This window comes from Cupressus sempervirens, chromosome 9 (genome assembly GCF_028749045.1).
Source record: "Cupressus sempervirens isolate cs-2001-9-10 chromosome 9, ASM2874904v1, whole genome shotgun sequence".
Lineage (NCBI taxonomy): Eukaryota > Viridiplantae > Streptophyta > Pinopsida > Cupressales > Cupressaceae > Cupressus > Cupressus sempervirens.
The window spans coordinates 221,458,959-221,474,576 of record NC_143126.1 but is presented as its reverse complement, the minus strand read 5'-3'; positions in this window follow the sequence as shown (position 1 = coordinate 221,474,576).

Below are 15,618 nucleotides of genomic sequence, written 5' to 3'. Positions count from 1 at the left end.
ACAATATTTATTTTAATAATAATATATTAAGAGTTCATTTTTAAATAAATGACTAAATAATATTATTATTAAACTTAATAAATATTTTAGAAATTAAGTTTTGGAAATGAAATATAAAAGTGGAAAAGATATTAAAATTATTAAAAGATTCTAGATTTCATGTGATTAAAATATAAATATATTTACTTTTAAATAAGTGGAATTATTAAAGTTAGTGCATAAGATTTAATAATAAATAAATTAAATTGAAAAGAATAAAGTAAATATTATATTAATTAATGTGCATTATTTTAATATTTTCTCACATAGGAGTTTGCAAATTCTCGAGAGTTATCATGTAGACAACATAGGAGTTTGCACTCTAAGTATGCACTAGTTTTCTACACTTAGAAGTTAGCATTTTATTTGAGCACATGGTGTCGACAACCTTATGACTCATCTAGAAGGGTTAAGAAGACTCATGCTTGGTTGTCATGCTTATCTTCTAGTTCCTTCTAGAGACATTCTAGATGCATCTTAGAGGCCTTTAAATAGAGGCTCTCCTAGTGTGGTTGGACAAGGTAAAATGGAAGCTTCAAGCTTACATGCATCTGAGAAGCTCATATGCTTCTACATGCTCATATGTTTCTACATGCTTCTATGCTTCTTCAAGAACTTCTAGTCACGTGAGAATTTTGGTTGGCTTGGATCTTGGAGGAATTGCGTATGAGAAGAAGGAAGGGACTTTCTATGGACTTCTGAGGCATAGCAAATTAGCATCAGTGTCTAGGTGCACTCGTGATAATCACATATTCTATTTGCACTCTTTCTTTTCCTATCTTCATCATGTCTGTTATATGTGTCTAAAACTTCTCTATGATTGAATCTGTAATTTGAAATTGGAATCTAGATATTTATTTATTTTGTTGCAAAAGAAATCAATAGAGAACTCATTAGAAAACCCTAGCTTAAATTTAAGAAAGAAATTAGATCTGAATCGGGTTTGGGTTCGAATTTATATTGTGAAATTAAAATAGAAATTTTAAGTTGAAAATTTGAATGGTTAGATGTAATCTTTCTATCAAATTATATTTTCAGATGCGTACAGACAAACCTATTAGATGGATGAATGGGTAAATTTTGAGAACAATTACTTTTTAGGAGAAATTCTTAATTCATCACAAACTACCCTGTTGCTTTCCCTTGGATAGACCCGAACTCAGTCATTCATAACTTTTTATTGTGATCAAATTTATTTGATCGCTCTCGTCAGAATTGGTGCAACTTGACCCTCTCCAACATATTTAAATTTCAGCCCGATCCAACAGTTCATTAGGAAGATATGGCCCTCGTACTGAGACTATTTTATTCAAGGACAGATATTTCTCCGTTTCCCATAACCAAGAGTTATTTATGCTTAAACTTCACAAAAAGAATATATCAAAGCATGGAGTGAATTAAAGATATTATTACAATCTTCCCTTAGTAGAATCTTATTTTTATGCATTATTTTTATATGATTTATTAACTAATCTAATTTAATTAAGATTAGTTAATAGTAGAAGAAATATAATTAATCTATTTATCAACCAACATAGGAGGTATTTAGTTGAGATATTAATATTAAGAATTTATTATAATTTTTTATTAGTAAAGTAATAATTTGAACATTGATGGAATGATACATAGTTGAATCTTAATGAACGAAACTATTATCAGCTAATAATCATATAGTTATTGACATAGCTACTAGTTAATTTAATCGTAGAATTAATTAGATTTAATTGATAATAGAGTTTTAATTATTTTATCAAGGGAATATTACTATTCATTGAAAGGATGACGAATGTGGTTATTATAGATTTATTAATAAGAATTCCAATATAGCTTGTTATTAAATATTAACAAGTTATTATTATTGAACTATGAATATGAATATTTGTGTACTAGATTATAGTTGACTTTTAACTTACAAAATTATAGTTAGTTATTAGTCAACTGATATTAATTGGAACGTTGTCATAAATATGTAATTATTAATTAAATTAATTAGAGTTAATTAAATTTAATTAATAATTAAGTTATGTAATAAGGTTTTAATTGATATCCTAATATCGATTCCTCTAGCAAAGTTGTGATGTATATCAAAGTTGGCAAGTCGTACTCTCATGACTTGAATAATGACATTGGATATTTTAATAGTGAGACTTAGTAAAGTTTAATTGAAAACTAATAGAATGTTAATAGGTCATGGATGGTGTACCTATGTTAATTGATTGATTAAATGGATCATTTTAATAAAGTTATAATCTTCTTATTCAAAGACTAGTAATTGGCTCTTTTATAATGATCCTTGATTTATGTTAAAAGTTGAAGTAACATTAAGAAGAGTCATTCAATTTGTAACATTGATCTTAGCAAAATAAAGTGAATGATTTTATTAAGTGTCAAATGATTTAATATTTATCCTTCAGTTATTCTTAGAATATTATTTTAATGATGGAAAGAATAATGCTATTAGGGAAACAAATGGGTTGACTTGTACGTCAAATGATTACTCTTAGAATACTTGAAACAAAAATTGGAAACCTCTACACTTAATACAACTATGTGATTTTAGTAAACCAAAACATGTGTTTGCATTGTGTTTTCTCTATGCTATCTATTTTGAGTTTTTGGGTTGACTAGTGTTGACCAGTCTTAGGTTGTTACCAAAGGCTTGAGGGTTATGTGAATGTGATGGCATATTGATTTTATTTGGTCTCGATCTTTATAAACCCAACCGTGATAATTTGATCGTATGCTCTATGAAATATTTGTATTTACTGATTGTTATTGACTTTTAGTCTTCATGTGTGAAGCTAAGTTATATGTGTCTGAAACACTTGACCTAATCATTTTTGAGTCATCGATTAGTTATCCTTGGATTACTTTCTAGTCACCATGATGGGACTGAAATGTTGATTTATTTCTTGATGATCTCATGTTATGACATGTTTTGACTCAACTATTTTTAAGTCTTCGATCAATATGATTTTGAGATTTTCTTGGTTGCTTGTTGAGAACCAATGGATGTTGTGATTTATTTTGAGATATATTTTGGTTATTAAGAACCAATGGATACTTATGATTATCAGTGATGCCTTCAGTTGCCAATAGAGAGTTGTTGTTGTCATGATTTTCTATGGATGTTTTTTAGATGCTCGTGGAGATTTGATGATTCTTATTGTGGATATTTGATGCTTTTATCATGGTTATTTGATGATTCTTTTTATGGATTATCTTTTTGTATTTCTTTCCAGTTGCTTGTATAGGATTGGGGTGATTTTATGATTCCATGAGCTTAGAGTAGGTTATCTACTTGTAGTGCCTGGAAGTGGCTTGCAATGGGGGTCGGGGCCCTAAGTGGTTGGCAGGGTAAATCATTGTAAGTTTGGTTAATAAGTGATAACAATAACACACTAAATGGGGATTAAATGAACCTTAAAAGATAATTGTTTTGGTTCTCACCCATGCCTTGAGTGCTTGTACAGACTAGGATGGGAGTAGAGAACGCATGGTTGCGACCTTGCATTCCATAGTATGCCTCGTCAGTATGAGAGGATACTAGTGGCCGCATGAGGATTAGTATGGACCCATGGAGTTTAGCTAACTACCAAGGTAACTTGTACATGATATATGCGATGACACTTTCCTGCTTGCATAGTAAGTGTCCTACATGTCTTTGTGTGCCTCTTGGAATTAGATGTTGATTTATGTGTTTGAACTTTTGAGTTAGTATACTTTTAGGATTCTTGGACTTAGGGAGTATTTATGCTTTTGAGTTGATAGCCTATTTGGGATTGAGATTATCTCCTCAGCATGGTGGGAGTGGACCACTTAGGTTCCACGCGGTCGGGTGGTAATTTTTTTTTTCACTCTTATCATTTGAGATCCGTCCATAGACACCGTGGCTAGAGCATCCTTGGTTGGTATTTATCTTCATTCTATTCTTGGATCATTATGATAGATGATATACCCTATGATGGATGTATTTACTGGTATGTTTCTTACATTGATATGAGATATTCTTGGTTTCTTATTGAGAACCAATGGATATTGTGATTTATTTTGAGATATATTTTAGTTATTGAGAACCAATGGATAGTTATGATTATCAGTGACCCCTTTAGTTGACAATAGAGAGCTATTGTGGTCATGATTTTCTATGGATTTTTTTTAGATGCTCATGGAGATTTGATGATTCTTATCATGGAGATTGTATGATTCTTATTGTGGATATTTGATGTTTTTATCATGGTTATTTGATTATTCTTTTTATGAATTATCTTTTGGTATTTCTTTCTAGTCACTAGTATAGGACTGGGGTGATTTTATGATTCCATGAGCTTAGGGTAGGTTATCTACTTGTAGTGTCAAAAAGTGGCTTGCAATGGGGGCCAGGGCCCTAAGTGGCTGCCAGGGTAACTCATTGTAAGTTTGGTTAATAAGTGATAAAATTTACACACTAAATGGAGATTAAATGAAGCTAAAAAGATAATTGTTTCGGTTCTTGCGCATGCCTCGAGTGCTTGTACAGACTAGGATTGGAGTAGAGAGAATGCATGGTTGCGACCTTGCATTCCATAGTATGTCTCGTCAGTATGAGAGGATACTAGTGGTCACATGAGGATTAGAATGGACCCATGGAGTTTAGCTAATTGCCAAGGTAACTTGTACATGATATATGCGATGATACTTTCTCGCTTGCATAGTAGGTTTCCTACATGTCTTTGTGTGCCTCTGGGATTTAGATGTCGATTTATGTGTTGAAACCTTTGAGTTAGTATACTTTTAGGATTCTTGGACTTAGGGTGTATTTATGCTTTTGATTTGATAGCCTATTTGGGACTGGAGATTATCTCCTCAGCACGGTGGGAGTGGACCACTTAGGTTCCACGCGGTCGGGTGGTAGTTTTTTTTTCACTATTATCATTTGAGATCCGTCTATAGACACCGTGGCTAGAGCATCCTTGGTTGCTATTTATCTTCATTCTGTTGTTGGATCATTATGATAGATGATATACCCTATGATGGATGTATTTACTGGTATGTTTCTTACATTGATGATTTGCATATGTTAGATGATGTTATCTTATGCTTTACTTTGCATGTTAGATTACTTTCTGTAAATGATGTAGTATGATTTAGGAGTGACATTCCTACTATATTAATACCGATGATCTCTTTGATGCTTCGGGATGTTACGCACAGAGGGATGGCTAGGATCCACGATGGTCTAATGATGCTATTTATGGTTGGGAGGAACTGTGCACTTAGTTAGTTATGTTTTGTGATATATGGTTATCTTTTATAATGGATGTTTATTCTTTCAAACCTTTCATACCTTGTGACATGTACAGTGGATGATTGAGCAATCTAAAATGTAATTGTACAAAAAAGGACACTTGTAATATAGTTTAAGAACATTGGATGTAACATTGCTAAGGATGTGATGTTAGATGAATAGTTAATTTAGATGTGATGCAACGTTAAGGGATCTTTAAAGAATGTAACTTGTTATGTATGTTATGTTTACTTTCATTTGATTTGTTGCTATTTCTTTTGTTACTATGTAAAAGTTGTAAATGGTTTATCTTTGATATTTTAAGAAAAAAAATTTGTTTGGCAAACTTAGTGAAATTCTTTGGATCCCTTGGTGGGGCATTACACTTCACAAGGGAGATTGATGGGATATGAAGCCCAACAATCACATCCTTTCATTCTCCCGCTTGACAATTCATATTTGTAGAGTTCTATATAATGGCTGTATGTAGCCCATGTAATATATTGATTAATTAATACAAGTCATTCCCTATTGGAGTGTGGATATGGGAAAATTTTGTCGAACCATGATAAATACGTATGTTGTGTCTTTCATCTTCTTTGATTCAACTTCTTTCCTCATTATTACTTTCCTAAAATATTTTTATACTAATCATCTTAAGCTATTAAAAAATTCATGCACAATAATATTTCTTGCATGAGAAAATTAAAATTAAAATCAATTATATTGTAATGTACATGATAATGAAAAGAAGAAATTAATAAATTTAATTCAGTTACTTTATTAGCCTCATTGTGGCCTTCAACTTGTATTTCGTTGGCACAATATTGTTTTAACATCTTTGGTAAACCATTTCTTGACATCATGGATGATCATGTAATTGAAAATTTTGCACAAACATTACCTACCAACGGTTTAATTACATATTATAGTGAGCTCATTCTTTCTTTGTGCCTTGTAACTTCAACCTTCAATTTTTGTGGCAATTTGTGCTTGAAACTTAAGCTCGACCTACAGAGGAAATTGATACATAATTTAGAGAATTTCTTATATGTTGTGGCTTCATTTTATTACAATTGTTATTGATAGAATTTATAAACTCAACTTTCAATCATGATGGTTTAGTCTGAAAATATCATTCATAATAAACTTGTAAATTATTTTTATTTTATTTTCATCATAACAAACCATCTATAGAGCATTCATGGATAATTAATGTACTTGTTTTTTATTGTTTTGATATAAAATTTTGTAATTTTTTAATTTTGAAATAAAATAAAAGAATTACTTAGTCAAAGCTTCTAGTTTGAATAACAAGTCATAAAGATATCAATGACCTGCCATTTTTTTATATTGTAGAGTTGTCTTGATTTACCTAGTAATATACCACTAAGTTTGATAGAACTCAAACTAAAAAAAAAATTATATTTACACTACAATTTATATAAATTCATTTCCTTTATTTCCTTAGGGTTTTAATAAAATAGAAGGGCTAGTTAGTCAAAGCTTCTAGTTTGAACGACCTATGTGTGAAAATGAAGAAAATCAATGGTCAGTATTAAATTAATCCCTACATGTCAACACAAAACAAAAAAGTAACTAATCGTCTCCAAAACGGCATACGAATTTGAATACATAAGGCCCTGTTTGGTTACGAGAATATCGGGCGCGGAATAGGGTTTTTAGCGCCAAAATCGGGTTATGGAAGAAAACGGTGGCGTTTGGTTCATCAAACGCATAACCCGGTTTCGGGTTTCGTCTGCCAATTTCGCTCAAAAATTGGAAGAAATTTCTTCCAAGAAATAGGTGGAAGTTGAAATGAAAACCAGGTTTTGGGTTTTTATGAATGCGTTTGAATAAATCGTCGGGTCCGCCGAATCCGCCTTAGGTTTTTGGAATAACATATTGGGTTTTTTGGAAGACGACGGTTGTATTTTTTTCGTGCTCTGTTGTGCGAAGGCGAGGGTTTTTGGTTTGCTACGTTTGTTGGGCTTGTGGGTTTTCTGTGGCCGTGGTTTGCGAGGGTTTCTGGTTTGTGGGTTTTCTGTGGCCGTGGTTTCCTGTGGCCGTGGCATGTGGCTGTGGCATTTTCTGCGATTTCTCTTCTCCACTTTGAACAGCGGCGGCGGTAAATGGTTCTCCTCTCACACCCACCTTTGCATACTGGATTTTTTTAAGTTTTTTTGGTTCATTCAAACGTAACTGTTTGTTTCCAATCTGTTTTTAAAATAGTCAATATATGTGGTAACTGTTTGTTTCAAATCTGTTTTTAAAATAGTCAATATGTGCTCACTAATAAATTTGAGTATATTGTTGTGAGAGATCAATACCAGTGAAATGAAAAATTAAACTTTGTAACAGTTTCTGGGTGTTTGTTTTAAATCTGTTTAGCAAAATAGTCAATATGTGCTCACTAATAAATTCCACTATAGTGCTGTGAGAGATCAATACCAGTGAAATGAACAACCAAACTTTGTAACAATTTCTTGCCAGTAATGAGTTCTAGTATGTTGTTGTGAGAGATTATTGAAATACCATTAAATAGAGCCAAGTCATAAACTTGTGCTCACTAATAAATTCCAGTATAGTGCTGTGAGAGATCAATACCAGTGAAATGAATAACTAAACTTTTTAATTGTTTCTTGCTAGTAATGAGTTCTAGTATACTGCTGTGAGAGATGAATGCAATACCATTAAATAGAGTCAAGTCATAAACTATGTATGGATCAACTATGTATAGATCAATGTCAATCATGGCTTTTATCTATACATAATCAATATGTGCTCAATATGTGCTTAATAATGAATTCTAGCGTGTGCTCATGTGATTACCTGTATATATCATAGTGCCAATCAAGCAAAACATGGCAATCATGGCTTTTATCTATACATAGTTGACCTATACATAGTTTATCATGGTTCAAATCTGTTTAGCAAAACAGTCCAATATATGCTGTAACAATTTTTTTAGAATCTGTTTGACAAAATAGTCAATATATGCTCACTAATGACTTTCAGTATAGTGTTGTGAGAGATCAATACCAGTGAAATGAACAACTAAACTTTGTAACAGTTTCTTGCCAGTAATGAGTTCTAGTGTACTGCTGTGAGAGATGAATGCAATACCATTAAATAGAGCCAAATCATAAACTATGTATAGATCAATGGCAATCATCGCTTTTATCTATACATAATCAATATGTGCTCAATATGTGCTCAATAATGAATTCCAGTATGTGATCATGTGATTACCTGTATATATTATAGTGCCAATCATAATAGCAAAACATGGCAATCATGCTTTTATCTATACATAGTTGACCTATACATAGTTTATCATGGTTCAAATCTGTTTAGCAAAATAGTCCAATGAGTTCCAGTATAGTGATGTGAGAGATCAATGCAATACCATTAATCAAAGTGAATCATGCCAATGAAATGAACAACTAAACTATGGATATATCAAGTATGTATTGATCCATGCAAAATCATTCAACATACTTATGAGGTCATAAACTATGTATAGATAAAAGCCATGATTTCAAACTATGTATAGATCAATGCAGAAAGAAACTCTATTCCTATTGCCAACTATGTTACTTTTCATCTTCTAAAAGACGAGCCTCAGTTTTAGCGGACCCGACGATTTATTAAAACACATTCATAAAAGCCCAAATTCAAGTTATAGTTTGTACATGTGTATTTGTACATACATACATGTGTGTGTATGTACGTACACACATACATACTTGTGTGTGTATGTACATGCATGCATACATACATGTGTGTGTCTACGTACATGCATGCATACATGTGTGTGTGTGTGTGTACGTACATACATGCATACATACATACATACATTCATGTGTGTGTGTTTACATACACACATACATACATGTGTGTGTACGTACGTACATGCATACATACATGTGTGTGTGTGTACGTACATACATGCATACGTACATGTGTGTGCACATACATATATACATACATGTGTGTATACATATAGACAAATGGAATCAATATTATGCTTTCATTGGTATAGATAGATTACATGGAGTATAATGACACATTGTAATTTGTTCTTTATGGGCTTATGATCCTTGGTAGTTGGTACTCCTTGTTGTATTTGAATAAATAATTGACTTCTTAATGCAATGAGGCTAGCAAATAATCATGTTGTATCTCGATAGGTGATAGTTGATATTTCATAACTGATAGTGTTTAAATTGTCCACATTTTAGGTCACTAATGGATCCTATGGAGAGTATAGAGGTCCAAGGAAGCATAGTTAGGAAGACCACATACACCCGCATTCTCACAATTCTTTTTGCTTTTGTTGGCATAGCCAAAGTACTGGTAGCCCAAGAAGGTAGTCAAATGGGTAAACGAATAAGAAAAGGAAATTTCTTTTGTAGAGACATTATTCATACGAATGAGGTGGATTGTCATGATCAGATTCGGATGAGTAGGGCAGCCTTCTTTTCTCTAGCTCGTATTCTGAGGCTGAAAGGAAGCTTGAGAGATATGATCCACTTGAAGTTAGAGGAACAACTAGTGATGTTCCTCCACACCCTTGGGCACAATCTAAGGAACCGCAAGATTGCCCATAACTTTGGGCACTCAGGAGAGATAGTCAGTCGGTACTTCCACAAGGTTTTGATGGCTATCTTAGCCCTTCACAGAAATTAATTCATACCACCTAGTCCAGGCACTCCTCCTGAAATTAGTGGGAAGGATCATTTTGAACCATTCTTCAAGGTAAATCACACATTATTACAAGTTTATTGTCTAGAATGTTGTCCTTATCTTATTATTACTTGAGCATACATTTGATCAGTGTATCATATCCCACAGGATTGCATTGGAGCCATCAACGGTACCCATATTCCAGTGCGAGTTGATGTCGACATACAGGGTAAATATCATGATAGAAAAGGGAACCTATTGCAAAATGTTATGGGTGTCTGCTCCTTTGATTGTAAGTTTCAGTATTGCCTTGCTGGTTGGGAAGGCTCTGCTGCAGATAGCCGTGTTCTAGCCTTAGCTCTATCCAGATCAGATCCACTTGTAGTTCCCCCTGGTAAGCCAAATCACATTTTAATATACTCAAGGTTATGCTAAATGGTTCAAGTATTGACAATATACTTTCTTTATATAGGAAAATATTATCTCGTGGATGCTGGATATCCAAATGCACCTGGATTTCTCGCTCCTTATCGGTGTACACGCTACCACTTGAAAGAGTGGTCAAGAGAAAACCCAATAAACTCTGCACATGAGTTGTTCAACCATCGACACTCCTCTCTTAGAAATGTAGTAGAACGTACATTTGGTATTCTGAAGCAGCATTTTCCAATCTTAAGACATGCAACATCTTATGATATCATGACACAATCCTATATTGTTTTAGCATGTTGCATACTTCACAATTTCATTACGATAGAGGATGGCCTTCCATCGGAAGAAGCTATTGAAGAGGAAGATGATCGTGATGGGATAGAGGTGCCACTACTTGAGACATATGGGTTGTCTCAGGAGGATAGAAATGAGTGGGCCCAATTTCGAGAAGATATAGCAAATAGGATGTGGGAAGATTATAGATCTCGAGAATAAATGATTTATTAGAAGGCAATGTGCTTTATATGATTAAATTGATGTATGAATATACAATGATGGTGTTTGATTTCGTTATTTTGATATCAATCTTTGCTACATTCTAATTAAATAAAAAGAACATTAACTTTCAATTTCACACCTACATTATGTACAAAAATTGTTGATCATATCTGCAATACACAATTCAACTTGAAATATAGATTAAATTGATTTAAATGCAAGAAAGCACAATTATTATACATCTTTGCATTGAGAAAGTACAATAACATGCTTCATAATGGGGCTCATGACTATTTACTTGCCATTGATATTACCATTTTGTCTTACTGGTAGTTTTTTTGATGTTGATGTGTTATCATCAATTATTGCTTAAAATGTGTATCATCTTCAGTTAAATTCTTTCAAGTTTATTAAATGTTAGCCTCATTGCATTAGGATGTATTAAAAAATGATATTTAAATTTTATCATCTTCAATTTTAAATGAAATACAGAAAGGAGTACCAAATGATGAAGATCATAAGCCCACTAGTAAGAAGAGAACAACGAATTCGTTGAAAATCCTATTTTTCTGATGTTACTGCTTGTTGCATTCTATTTAAATTTAAAGAGCAATAACTTTCAATTTCAGTCATATGATTACTTTAAATCGTAATACGTTTACCTATTCAATATGTTAGCCTTGTTCCATTATGACGTATTACAAATTGATAGTTAAAGATTTTCTATTTCAAATTTAAATGAAATACAGGAAGGAGTACACAATGGCATATACCAAGCTCATGATGAGCATGGACGGATCTGATCATGTGAAACAGATGTGTTCTCCCATTACTTTGAGTGATATAGATGGATCCCTCGCTGTGAGCAACAAATATTCTTCTTCAAAGAAGAAAATGTGGACAAAATCGATGGAATGCAAGTTTTTAGACTTGCTCCTTGAACAAGTCCATCTCGGACGGAAAGGTGAAGGTGGGTTTAAAAAAGAGGCATGGACTGCGATAGAGAGGACATTCAATTCAACGATGAACTCGAATCTGTCACGATATCATTTTAAGAATAAGCTAAAAACATGGAAAGTAGGATATAAAGTAATGAAGGACTTGAGAAATACAAGTGGGTTAGCTTGGAATGAAGAAACTCAAACTGTGGATGCTAAGGATTCAGTGTGGGATGACCTTTTGAAGGTAGGATCATCTTTGTACTCTTTTCATTGAAGAAATTTTTCCTTCTTATTTTAATAATGAAAAACTTACAACCTAATCCATCTATTAATGCTTATATGTAGAGGAGAGAATTCAAAAATGCAAAAATGTATAAGAGGTCACCTTTCCAATATTTCAATGAGTTGGCTGTAATTGTTGGTAATGACATTGCTGAAGGGTTCGCATCTACAACACCCCTTAATGCTGAAGAAGGGCACCCTATGAACGATGCATTTAATGTGCTTGATGAGGATGATACCAATTGTGGTACACCTCTTGACAGCCAACCAGATATTGATGAAGAGTTATATCATTCCAATCAGTCGAGTGCAAGTGCTAGAGGGACTCCTCCACCATCATCATCAAGGAGGGGAAAGAGGAAGAAGACATCTTTGGCTGCATCATTGGATGTGATATGCAAAACTATGAAGGAACTAAAAGATGGCCTCATTAAGCCTCAGATTGTAAAAGTGGATAAATCTGAAGATGATAATATTTTGACTACTGCATATATTGCTCTCAAAGCTGTCCCTGAACTGAGTCGAGAAATTTTCATGAAAGCACATGATACCTTCGTGCTTCAATGTGAAAGAGCCAAAGGGTTCTTGATGATGGATGAGGTGGAGAGAGTGGAGTGGATTGCAATGACATTTGGTACCATTTAGCTATTTCAGCTACTGACTGGATTGCAATGACTTATGCTGCATGATTACTCTATTCAATGGTTTTGCATTAATCTCTAATAGCACTAAACTAAAACTATATTAATCTCACATCACTATATTGGAACTCATTATTGAGCACATTTTGACTATTTAATTAGTGATCTCTCACAGCACTATACTGGAAGTCATTAGTGAGCATATATTTACTATTTTGTTAAATAGATTCTAAACAAATTGTTACAGCATGTATTGGACTGTTTTGCTAAACAGATTTGAACCATGATAAATTATGTATAGATAAAACCCATGATTGTCATTGATCTTCCATATATCCATACATAGTTTATGTGTTGGCTGTGTTTAATGGTATTGCATTGATTTGTACATAGTTTATGACATCATAAGTATGTTGAATGATTTTGCATGGATCTATACATACTTGATATATCCATAGTTTAGTTGTTCATTTCATTGGCATGATTCACTTTGATTAATGGTATTGCATTGATCTCTCACAGCACTATACTGGAAGTCATTAGTGAGCATATATTTACTATTTTGTTAAACAAATTCTAAACAAACTGTTACAGCATGTATTGGACTGTTTTGCTAAACAGATTTGAACCATGATAAATTATGTATATGTCAACTATGTATAGATAAAAGCCATGATTGTCATTGATCTTCCATGTATCCATACATAGTTTATGAGTTGGCTGCATTTAATGGTATTGCATTGATTTGTACATAGTTTATGACGTCATAAGTATGTTGAGTGATTTTCCATGGATCTATACATACTTGATATATCCATAGTTTAGTTGTTCATTTCATTGGCATGATTCACTTTGATTAATGGTATTGCATTGATCTCTCACAGCACTATACTGGAAGTCATTAGTGAGCATATATTTACTATTTTGTTAAACAAATTCTAAACAAACTGTTACAGCATGTATTGGACTATTTTGCTAAACAGATTTGAACCATGATAAATTATGTATATGTCAACTATGTATAGATAAAAGCCATTATTGTCATTGATCTTCCATGTATCCATACATAGTTTATGAGTTGGCTGCGTTTAATGGTATTGCATTGATTTGTACATAGTTTATGATGTCATAAGTATGTTGAGTGATTTTGCATGGATCTATACATACTTGATATATCCATAGTTTAGTTGTTCATTTTATTGGCATGATTCACTTTGATTAATGGTATTGCATTGATCTCTCACAATACTATACTGGGAGTCATTAGTGAGCATATATTTACTATTTTGTTAAATAGATTCTAAACAAACTGTTACAACATGTATTGGATTTTTTTGCTAAACAGATTTGGACCATGATAAACTATGTATATGTCAACTATGTATAGATAGAAGCCATGATTTCCATTGATCTTCCATGTATCCATACATAGTTTATGAGTTGACTGCATTTAATGGTATTGCATTGATCTGTACATAGTTTATGACATCATAAGTATGTTGAATGATTTTACATGGATCTATACATACTTGATATATCCATAGTTTAGTTGTTCATTTCATTGGCATGATTCACTTTGATTAATGGTATTGCATTGATCTCTCACAACACTATACTGGAAGTCATTAGTGAGCATATATTTACTATTTTGTTAAATAGATTCGAAACAAACTGTTACAGCATATATTGGACTATTTTGCTAAACAGATTTGAACCATGATAAACTATGTATAGGTCAATTATGTATAGATAAAAGCATAATTGCCATGTTTTGCTATTATGATTGGCATTATGATATATACAAGTAATCACGTGAGCACATACTGGAATTCATTATTGAGTACATATTGACTATTTTGCTAAACAGATTTGACACAAACAGCCACACAATGTTACAAAGTTTAATTGTTCATTTCACTGGTATTGATCTCTCATAGCACCATACTAGAATTTATTAGTGAACACATATTGACTATTTTGCTAAATAGATTTGAAACAAATAGTTACCACATCTATTGACTATGCTAAGCAAATAGCAGATAGAAATAGAACCATGATAAACTATGTATAGGTCAGCTATGTATAGATAAAAGCTAGTGATATACTTGTAAATTTCATTATTGAGCACATATTGAGCACATATTAATTATGTCTAGATAACAGCCATGATTGCCATTGATCTATACATAGCTTATGAATTGGCTCTATTTATATGGTATTGCATTCATCTCTCACAGCACTATACTAGAACTCATTACTGGCAAGAAACTGTTACAAATTTTAGTTGTCCATTTCAGTGGTATTGATCTGTCACAGCACTATATTGGAATTCATTAGTGAGCACATATTGACTATTTTGCTAAAAAGATTTGAAACAAACAATATGTATGTACACACATGTATGTATGTACGTACATATGTATGTATTATGTGCATATGTATGTACACACATGTATGTACGCATGTATACATACTTGATCTATGCATTGCATTGATCTCTCACAACACTATACTGGAACTCATTACTGAGCACATTTTTACTATTTTGCTAAGCATGTATGTATGTATATGCGTATGTATGTATGTACACACATGTATGTACGTATGCATGTATGTATGTGCATATGTATGTACACACATGTATGTACATATGTATACAAACTTGATCTATGCATAGTTTAGTCATCCATTTTATTGACATGATTGGCATTGGTCAATACGCAGGATAGTTGTTCATTTCATTGGCATTCGCACGATTGGCCTGTGAAGTCATTCCAGATGGTTAATTGGCTTTGTGTAATGGTATTGCATTGATCTGTCACAACACTAT